The sequence below is a fragment of the Phocoena phocoena genome, chromosome 8 (assembly GCF_963924675.1).
Source record: "Phocoena phocoena chromosome 8, mPhoPho1.1, whole genome shotgun sequence".
Classification (NCBI taxonomy): Eukaryota; Metazoa; Chordata; class Mammalia; order Artiodactyla; family Phocoenidae; genus Phocoena; species Phocoena phocoena.
Window position 1 is genome coordinate 16,593,145 of NC_089226.1, and position 10,006 is coordinate 16,603,150.

At 37.8% G+C, this 10,006-nt stretch overlaps 1 pseudogene; it reads right to left on the reverse strand.

The window, feature by feature from the left end:
- Positions 1-7,257: 7,257 nt before the first annotated feature.
- On the reverse strand, positions 7,258-9,512 carry LOC136126507 (small ribosomal subunit protein eS26-like; annotated as a pseudogene).
- Between the last annotated feature and the right edge of the window lie 494 nt (positions 9,513-10,006).

Consider the following 10,006-nt stretch of genomic DNA (forward strand, 5'->3'; position numbering starts at 1 on the left):
CCGTTGTGGACCATAATTCAGCCTTAACAATGACCAATATATGGCCATTAAAAAAACTTTATTCCCCACTTCTCCCTGCACCCTCTTAGTCATTGTATTATTTCATATGTAAATGCTTCATTTATGTATTTGTAAGAGTTTAGGACTCTTTTCTTCTCTAAATATAGCCACATGCCATTTTACCACTTGAAAATTAGAACTTTATTTAAAACTTTATTATTTTTAGTTTTTATGAAAGTAATGTATTCTCATCAAAAATATTCAGACAATACAAAAATGTATAAAGAAGAAAATGAAAATTCCTCATAAACCAACGCCCAGACATAATTACTGTTAGCATTTTGGCATATATAGTTATATATGTTTAGCACATTTTCTTTATACAGGTCTACACATATAAAATCATGCTACAGATGATGTTTATCATTTTGTTTTATTTTATTTTTTTTGGTAAGCACTAAAAAAATTGAAGCCAAAAATATATAGAGAGAAGTGCACAAATTATAAGTATAGTTCAACGAATTTTCACTGGTATGTAACCAACTAATGTTCTGATCAAGAAATAGACCATTGGGCTTCCCTGGTGATGCAGTGGTTGAGAGTCCTGCCGATGCAGGGGACATGGGTTCGTGCCCTGGTCCGGGAAGATCCCACATGCCGTGGGGCAGCTGGGCCCGTGAGCCATGGCCGCTGAGCCTGCGCGTCCGGAGCCTGTGCTCCGCAACGGGAGAGGCCACAACAGTGAGAGGCCCGCGTACCGCAGAAAAAAAAAGAAAAAGAAATAGACTATCACCTGCACCTCAAAACCTCTCCATGCCTCTTTTAGTCACTAACCATACCAAACACAACTACTACTCTAACTTTCATCACTAGATAGCAGTTTTGCCTGCTTTTGAATTTTTTTCAAATAGAATCATACAGTATATGCTTTTTTGCGTGACTTTTTTTTTTTTTTTTTTGCGGTACGCGGGCCTCTCACTGTTGTGGCCTCTCCCGTTGCGGAGCACAAGCTCCGGACGCGCAGGCTCAGCGGCCATGGCTCATGGGCCCAGCCGCTCCACGGCATGCGGGATCTTCCCGGACCAGGGCACGAACCCGTGTCCCCTGCAACGGCAGGTGGACTCTCAACCACTGTGCCACCAGGGAAGCCCTAGCCAGAAATCTTTCTTTGTTGCATAGCATTCCACTGTGTGACTGTATTACAAATTATTTACACATTTTACTATTGATAGGTACTACCCCACAACACCCGCAACCCCAATGTGTTGTTATCAGTAATGTCTTTTGATACATTTATGTATGCATTTCTATTAGGGAACAGACTTGTGGGTAAACCAATTTATACTTGCACCAACAGTCTGTGAGAATTTCATTTGCTCCATATGCTTGCTGACCCTTGATTATTATCAATGCTTTAAAATGTTCTATTCTGTTGAGTGTGTAGTAGTAACTCATTGTGGTTTTATTTTGGTTTTCCTTAACGACTAATGAAATCGAGTGCTTTTTATATGCTTCTTGGACACATAGATATCCTTTTTTGGTGAAATACCTGTTCATTTGTTTCCCATTTGTCTATTGGATGTTCTGTGCTTTTTAAAATTGATTGTAGGAGTCATTTGTATATTCCGGATATGAGGGGGTTTTTGTCAAATATTTATTGAAAAAATCTTCTCCCACTATGTGAGTTGCCTTTTCACTCTTTTAAGGTATCATTTGATAAACAGAAGCTTTAAATTTCAACTTGGTCCCGTTATCAATATTTTCCTTTATGGTTAGTATATTTTGTGCCCAATTTAAGAAACATTTACCTACTTCAAGATCATTAATATATTTTCCTATGTTCTAGAAGTTTTATTGTTTAACCTTTCACTTTTTTATTTATAATACATCTGGAACTGATTTTTGTGTATGGTGTGAGGTAGGGGTCAATATTTTTTTCCCCATATAAATAACCAATAATTGAGCTCCACTTATTGAAAAGACTGTTCATTTCCCCCGTGTTCCATCATATCACCTTTGCTAGAAGTGAAGCATGTATCAGACTGTTTTTGTATTCTCTATTCTGTTCTATTGTACATTTGTTCACTTGTGCCACCTCAACAGTTTCTTAATTACTGGTGCTTAATAATATACTTAATATCTGGTAGTTTAGGTCCTCCAAATTTGTTACTCTTCTTCAATATTGTCTTTGCTCTTTTCATGCTTTGCATTTTCATGTAAGTTTTAGAATCAGTTTATCCAATTCTGTAAAAAAAAAAAAAAAAAGCTGAGATTTTGATTAGGATGGCATTGAATTTTATATCATTTTGGGGAGGATTGACTTTTCGTTACAGTATTTTATTTACAATATTGAATCTTCCAATCCATAAATATGTAATATCTCCCACTCATTTAAGTTTTCTTTATCTTAATAAAGTGTATAGTTTTTTTTTTTCTAGAAGTCTTGCACATTTTTGTTGGATTTATTTCTAGGTATTTTATGTGTTTGATGCTATGGAAAATATTATTTTGAAAATTCTATCTTTAAAAAATATTTCCTAATAGTTTGGTTGTATATAAAAATTCAGTTAATTTTTGCATGTTGAACTGTAACCTTGCTTGACTTGGCTAAATTAATTTTTTAACTCTATCAGTTTATCGGCATATTCTTTTGGATTTTCAAATACACAATCACATTCCTTGAAAAATGACTTTATTTTCAAACATTATATACTTTTTATTCTTTTCCTTATTGCATTGGGCAGGACCTATGATATAATGTTGTATAGGAGGGTAACAGTGGACATCATTGCCTCATTCCTGGTATCAGGGGTAAGTCTTTCAATATTTATCATTAAGAATGGTGTTTGTTCCAAGTTTTTTATAGTTATCCTTAATCCTTTATAAAATTAAGGAAGTTTCCTTCTGTGGCTAATTTGTTAAGCTTTCTTTTTCTAATTTAAAAAATGAATCAGTGTTGAATTTTATTAAGTGACTTTTCTACATCTTTTGAGGAGATCATGTAATTTTTTTCTCCTTTATTCTGTTAATTGGTGAATTACTATCAATTGCATTGCTTGCTTTTCAATAGTAAACTTTACTTTCCTGGAATAAGCCCGGGTTGATTGTGATATATTGTTGTTTTTATATATCATTGGATCCCATTTGCTGATAATTTGTTTAGAATTTTTGAATTTACGTTCATGAGAAAGATTGAAGTTTTTCTTATTGTAATGTTATTATCAGGTTTCAATATCAAGATTATACTGGTCTCATAATATAAGTTGGGAGTTGTAAGGTTTTTCTATTCTCTGGACAAAATTGTGTAGATTTATTTCTTAAATGTATGATAAAATTCACTGGAGAAATCATCTGTACCTGAAGTTTTCTTTAAGTGTGATATCTGCAGGTTTTTGTAGATGATCTTTATCAGGTTGAGGAAATTCTCTTTAATTCTTAGTTTTCTGAGAGTTTTTATAAGGAATGACATTGAATTTTGTCAAATGCTTTTCTGCATCTATTGAGATGATTATACGGTTTGTCTTTTTTGGTCTGTTTATTCAACAAATAACATTGATTTTAAAACGTTAGATCAATCTTGCATTCCTGGTCATGATATATTATCTTTTTATATATTGTTTTATTAGATTTGCCTAAGATGTCTGCTATTATTTGTATTAATTGAGTCCTTGTTACAATCCCATTTTATCACTTGTGTTGGGTTTAGCTGTAACTATTTGCTTTGCCATTTTAGTGGTATCTTAAGGGCTTATAGTATATATTTTAAATTTATTGTAATCTAATTTTAGAAGAGGAAGGAGAGAGGAGGGAGGGAGGGAGAGAGAGAGAGAGAGAGAGAGAGTGAGAGAGGGAGAACTCATTTGAGGAAACTACCTGAGGCCAGGGAAAGAAGCACCTGAAAAAATTCTATGGAACAATCAATCTCTGGCATTCACACAGGATTGAGAATAGTACCCATTCCGACTCTCCAGAATGGAAACCATAATTCATGGAGCCTCAGCGACAGAAACTAGAAGGATTTTGCCTCAGTAGTGGTGAAAATTAACCCTAGATTAAATGTTTCTCTGGTCCTACGTAATGAAGCCTAAAGCCAAACTTCAGAAAGGTCAGTCTGCTTCCAAATGACTGTATCCCAGGACAAAGCTAAGGAATATTTATAGGAATACAAATATTTCAGCACGTAATGGGATAAAATTACAATGCTTGGCATCCAGTAAAAAATCATCAGATCTGTGAAGAAGCAGGAAAAGAACACCTATAATAAGGAGAATTTTCAACCAATCAAAACTGATCCAAATGGTAGAGTTAGTAGACAAGGGCATGAAAACAGTTATTAGAATTGTATTCCATAGGCTCAAAAAGCTAGAGGAAAATTTAGCTATACTGTGCATAAGTAGAGACATAAAAGAAAGAAAAAGACCCAATTTGAATTTCTAAAGATGAAAAAACTGCCATGTTTCAGATGAAAAAGATACTAAATGGGATCATGGTAATTTAGACATTGTACAGGAAAAAATTAGTACATTTGAAGACAAAGCAGTGGAAAGTATTCAGAAAGAAACATAAAGATAAAGACTGAAAAATAATAAGAGAGAATTATTGAGCTGTGGTATGAGTGAACTCTGGTCACCTTGGACTCCCCAGACTCTTGAATTTATTTCCTCAATTCAAGGAGACCACTGAGTTCCACTTGGGTTTCTCCTCCATGTACCACAGCCTGAAAACTTTCTGTAAGCAGTAAGTTGGGGCAATAACAGGACTCACTCACCTCCCTTACTTCCCAACTCTCAAGGATCATTCTTCTTTGTAGCCTGATGGCCAAAGCCTTAAGAATCATTGTTTTATAAATTTTGTTCAATTTTTTTGGTTATTTGAGGTGTGAAAGTATATCTGTTACCTGCTACTCCAAAAGGATATTGAGTGTATTGTTTTTGTGTATTTTTAGTTTAATAGTTTTAATTAGTTTAGGTTTATTGTGTATTTCAAATCTATATCCTTTATATTTTTGTGTACTCATTCTACTAGTTTTTGAGAAAAACGTAAGAAATTCTTTATTTCTCCTTGCTCCAAATTTTGCTTTTTACAGTTTGAAGTCATGTTATGAGGTACACACGTATTAAGAATTTTTATGTCTTCCTGGTAGATTGATCTTTTTGCCATGAGGAAATGTCTTTCTTTATCTCTGGTAATTCTTCTTGCCTTAAAAGTCTACTTTGTCTGATATAAATACAGCCCTACTACCTTTCCTTTGGTTAGTGTTAGCATGGTATATCTTTTTCTATTCTTTTACCCCTTCTTTGGTCTTGTCTTTAAGATGCATTGCTTATAAGCAGCATATAGTTGTTTTTCTTCAACATAGTTGTTGGAAAGCAATACGAATATTTTCATGTTTCTGCCTGGTTAAAGTTTTCTAAGTCTTTCTAAGCAAAGAAGGAATGTCTCTTTCCCCCAGACACATTTGCTCCTCACATTCTAAGGGTGATAAAACTGGAGCTGCTTTTATTCTTTATAATGGAGCCATCTGCTCCCATTCAAAGGGTAAGTAAATATATCAACCCCAGAGCCAAGTATTTGAATTCCAGAGTAGAGACTTTGTCATTTCTCTTCCCTGAGAAAATAGTTCGGGTTACAAATGTTCCTCTCCCTCTCCCAGGACGAAGGCGGTAGGAGAGCCTTATGGCTGTTCCCATATAAACTCTCAGATTCATAATTTTTGAATTCCTCTCCTATGTGTACCCTTTGCATGTACAGTCCTAACCATCTGGTTCTCATTGCACCACCCTTAAGGGGGAAAATTGGGCACGGGAAGCCAATGCGGTTGTTACTGGAAGTGGTAATAGTCAGCCCCAATCTAGGAATCTCATATTTGTCTTCTGAATAATATAAATAAATAATTGGTATTAAAAACTGATCTGACAAATTAAAAACTTGTCTGACAAATTTTGTTTTCAATAGAAGAATTTAGTGTATTTATCCTTTTATGTAATTACTGATATATTTGGGCTTAAACACATTATAGTGTATATTTTCTTATTTGCAACGCTTTATTTTGTCCTCCTTCATTTTCTTCTTTGAGCTAATTCGGTATGTTTCGTTATTTCTATTATCGTGGTAGTTGTATAGTCTTTTGCTATTTTTTTTATTGGCTACTCCTGATATTATAATATGCATCTTTGGTTTATTACAATAAACTGAAATCATTATTTTTACTACTTCTATCATTTCTATTAAGAAATTATCTGTGTTTTATTGTTACTCATTTGAAAGTCATGTGGGTTTTTTTCTCTGGTTGCTTTAAATGTTTCTCTTGGTGTTGGGTTTTCAATGATTTTGCCATGATATGCCTACACATTTATCCTGCTGAAAATCTGTGGCTTAATGTCTTTCTTCAGTTTTGAAGAATGTGAATTTCAGAAAATTCACAGTCACTATTTTTCAAATATTGTTTATGCTAAATTTTTTCTCTTTTTTTTTTTCTGGTACTCCAGTTTCACATGTTAGATCTTTTCACCATGTCCCATATGTCTTATATTCTTTTCTGCATTTCCATCTTTTAAAAATATTTTCTCTTTTTATCAGTCTGGTTATTGTCTTCCAACCTGCCATTCCACGCTATTCTTTCCTTCCGCAGTGTCTAATCTCTTATTAAACCCAAATTATTGATTTTATGTGTTATATATTTTTAGTTCTTGAATTTTGGTTCTTTCTAAAGATTCCAGAGTGTTTTTCTTCTTTTTTACTGAAATTTCCCATTTCGATCTATTTTCTTGAAGATATTCATCATAGTGACATTAAAGTCTGTGTCTAAAAATACTAACATTTGGTTCAGCTGTGAAGCTATGATCTGACCTTTATTTTCATTCTTAGTTATTTCATTCTGTGTCTTTGCATGCCTCGTCAGTTTTTATTGAATGCCAGGCATTTTTATGAAATTTGTAATCTCTGGATGATATCTTCTTCCAGTTGATTTGCTTAGTCAACTATAGTAGAGGAAGAGCACCTGTATTTGAAGCTGGGTTCCAGTCTCTGTGAAGGTTGGTATATTCCCTCTTCACATTTATTCTTTGGTTTAGCACTTCATGAATCCCAAATGAAATCCTGGAATGTGTACCAGGTCTTCTCCTCCTTGGTTGTGGTCTTTCATTTTTGTCTTCCTAGGACTGTGAGACTATTAAAGTCTCTTTTTGAAAAGCATAACTTCCAGTCGGTTTCTTTTCCAGAGGACAGTTTTTCTTCAGTCCTTAAGGACCCAGCTCCTTACATGGGCTTTGGCAGAGGTCATGGGGTGGCACAATTAGGTCTAAATTAGGTGAAGGTGTGTGGATTTTCTGGGCTTTGTGAGAATGATTCCTGACTACCTTGCTGTGAATGGCATGACTCATGCAGTAATGTAGTTTCACATAGAGAAAGCACAAGTGTGCCAAAGACACTCGCTCTGGAAATGTCCATGATGACTGTGGCCTGCACTATATTTTGAATAATGAACTTCTTAATGGCCTTGTCCTTGGGCACACGCTGGGTGTGGTTAGTGCAGCATACAGGCTACAGGTGGCCATAGCCTTTTTGGCATGACCATTATTGCTTCTTTTCTTGGTCTACACCAGGGTGAAGACCCTCTTAGGAAGGGGGCACAACACACCCAGCCCTTCTGGCATCTTGGCAGCAAGGACCCAGACCTAACAGCCTTTTAAAATTTCCCAGCCTTATATTAGCTCGGTGCTTTGTGACAGCCTGGAGGGGTGGGATAGGGAGAGTGGGAGGGAGGGAGACGCAAGAGGGAAGACATATGGGAACATATGTATATGTATGGCTGATTCACTTTGTTATAGAGCGGAAACTAACACACCATTGTAAAGCAATTATACCCCAATAAAGATGTTTAAAAAAAAAATAATAAATAAATAAAAATAAAATTTCCCAGCCTTGTAGCCAGTTTTTAGTTAGGTTTTTCATCCCCTGGGTTGCTGCTTACGGATCACACATGCCTTGAGCGAAAGTGCCATTAAATACTGGGCTCACTTCTTTGGTCTTCTCTTGTCTCCAGGATCTCAACCTTTATATCCTAAATGCCTTGGTTGGTAGCTCCAAGCTCCAGTATATGCCTCCTCAGCCTCATGAGGCTGTCAAAAGCTCTGCTTGGCTTCATTGTGTCTTAGCTACTACTTTATGTTCATCTTCTTAGTCTCTGCTTGTCCTTTCAGCCTCTGAGCTACTAAATATGAATCAGGGAAAAGCAATCAGGAATGTAGGGTGCCTCTCAGTTCATTTCCTTTCTTTTTTAAATTTTGGCTCATAAGTCCTGGATGCCTTGGCAGCTCTCTGTTGAGTTTTAAAGAGTTGTTTTCGATTTTGATTTTTTTTTTTTTGGATTTTTTTTTTTGCGGTACGCGGGCCTCTCACTGTTGTGGCCTCTCCCGTTGGGGAGCACAGGCTCCAGACGCGCAGGCTCAGCGGCCATGGCTCACGGGCCCAGCTGCTCCGCGGCATGTGGGACCTTCCCGGAACCGGGGCACCAACCCGCGTCCCCTGCATCGGCAGGCAGACTCCCAACCACTGCGCCACCAGGGAAGCCCTCATTTTGATTTTTAAAGTTTTTATTAGCAGGAGAATTTGTTTGATACAAGCCAGTCTACCCCAGACAAGAGCAGAAATTTTGTAACCTGCTTTCATGAAGGAGTTTTGTGACTGCCACTTTGTGGTAGACCTGGAGATTAAGTAGAAAAGGAATCATATAAACGTGAGGGAGAAAAGCTATGAAAAGATTAAGTTATTTGACATCCAAAAGATTTAGCACTGTCACAGTCCACCTGGTTCCTCAGATTATAATTAGATTTTGGTCATACTGCTGAGTTGGGAGAAGCCTGGAGATGTTTTCAGATATCTGAAGGATGCTACCGTGGCTTTGGCAATGTTGGGGAGGGTGGGGGAGTAGGGAATGGGTCAGGGGAACAAGGGCCAAGGGTTATAAATCAAAGCTGAAGGGGTACAGATTTTGGTTTGAATAAAGGGAATTATTCCTAATAAAGATTGCTGGAATGAGGATCAGTAGGAAATAACTCAGTCCCCATCCATGAAGTCATTCTAGCATTGGCCAATTTGGGATGGGGTGCTATAAAGGGGATTAAAATATTGAATGTGGGATGGGTGAATGGCATGGTATATACTATACTTGGTCATAGTAGGTAAGGAGCTCAATAAATGTTGAATGAACATGTGATCTGCCAAGTCCCATCTAAGGCTGAGATTCCATGATTTTAGCAGTGAGGAAGTCAGGATAGTATAATACAAAGTACATAGGACTAGAGTACTCTGTTCCCAGAGTAGTTTAGGAAGGAAGAACACGGAAAACGCCATCTTTCCTATTCTTACCTCTCCAACCCCACCCTTCAGCTAGCCCTCTAAGGCCCAGTTAAACTTTCTACGAAGAGCTGAGCTCCAGTGCAGAGCATCGGCACCCAGAAGAGGTGTGGAGACATGCAGACAATGGGCGCTCTCTCCTTGGTGATGAGCATCCCTATTTCATGCCCTCTGGGGGCTGCAGGCGCAGGTTTGGCAGAGCAACCTGCCCTCCTAAGTGGTCCCGGCCTGCCCTGGGGACAGAGCCAGCTGGGAGGTCATGTCCGGGCTGGTCTTCTCCTCCGGAACAGGCTACTCTGCACCCCTAGCTTGGGGAGCCCATGTTGGGAACCCTCCTCCACCCCCTTCCCCAAGCAGGGCTGAAGTACTGTTCCCGGCCAGCTGAATCCTGTCAGTGGTGCTACTAAATATTTCATTTGGGCTTAACAACTCAATCTGCTTGCCGTTATCCTGAGGCACCCCCTCCCCCAGCCCCCAGCCCCTTTCTGATTAACAAAGTAGCCGGCGGGAAAGATCTGCTGAAGCCTTCACTGAAGGCTGTGTGAGCCAGCCGCTGCGCAGGTCAGGTGGGCGGTGGCACAGCGTTAAGCAGGAAGCATCGATTTCGGCATTAGCTAGCTTTTTACATTCCCAGGCAGACAATGCAAGC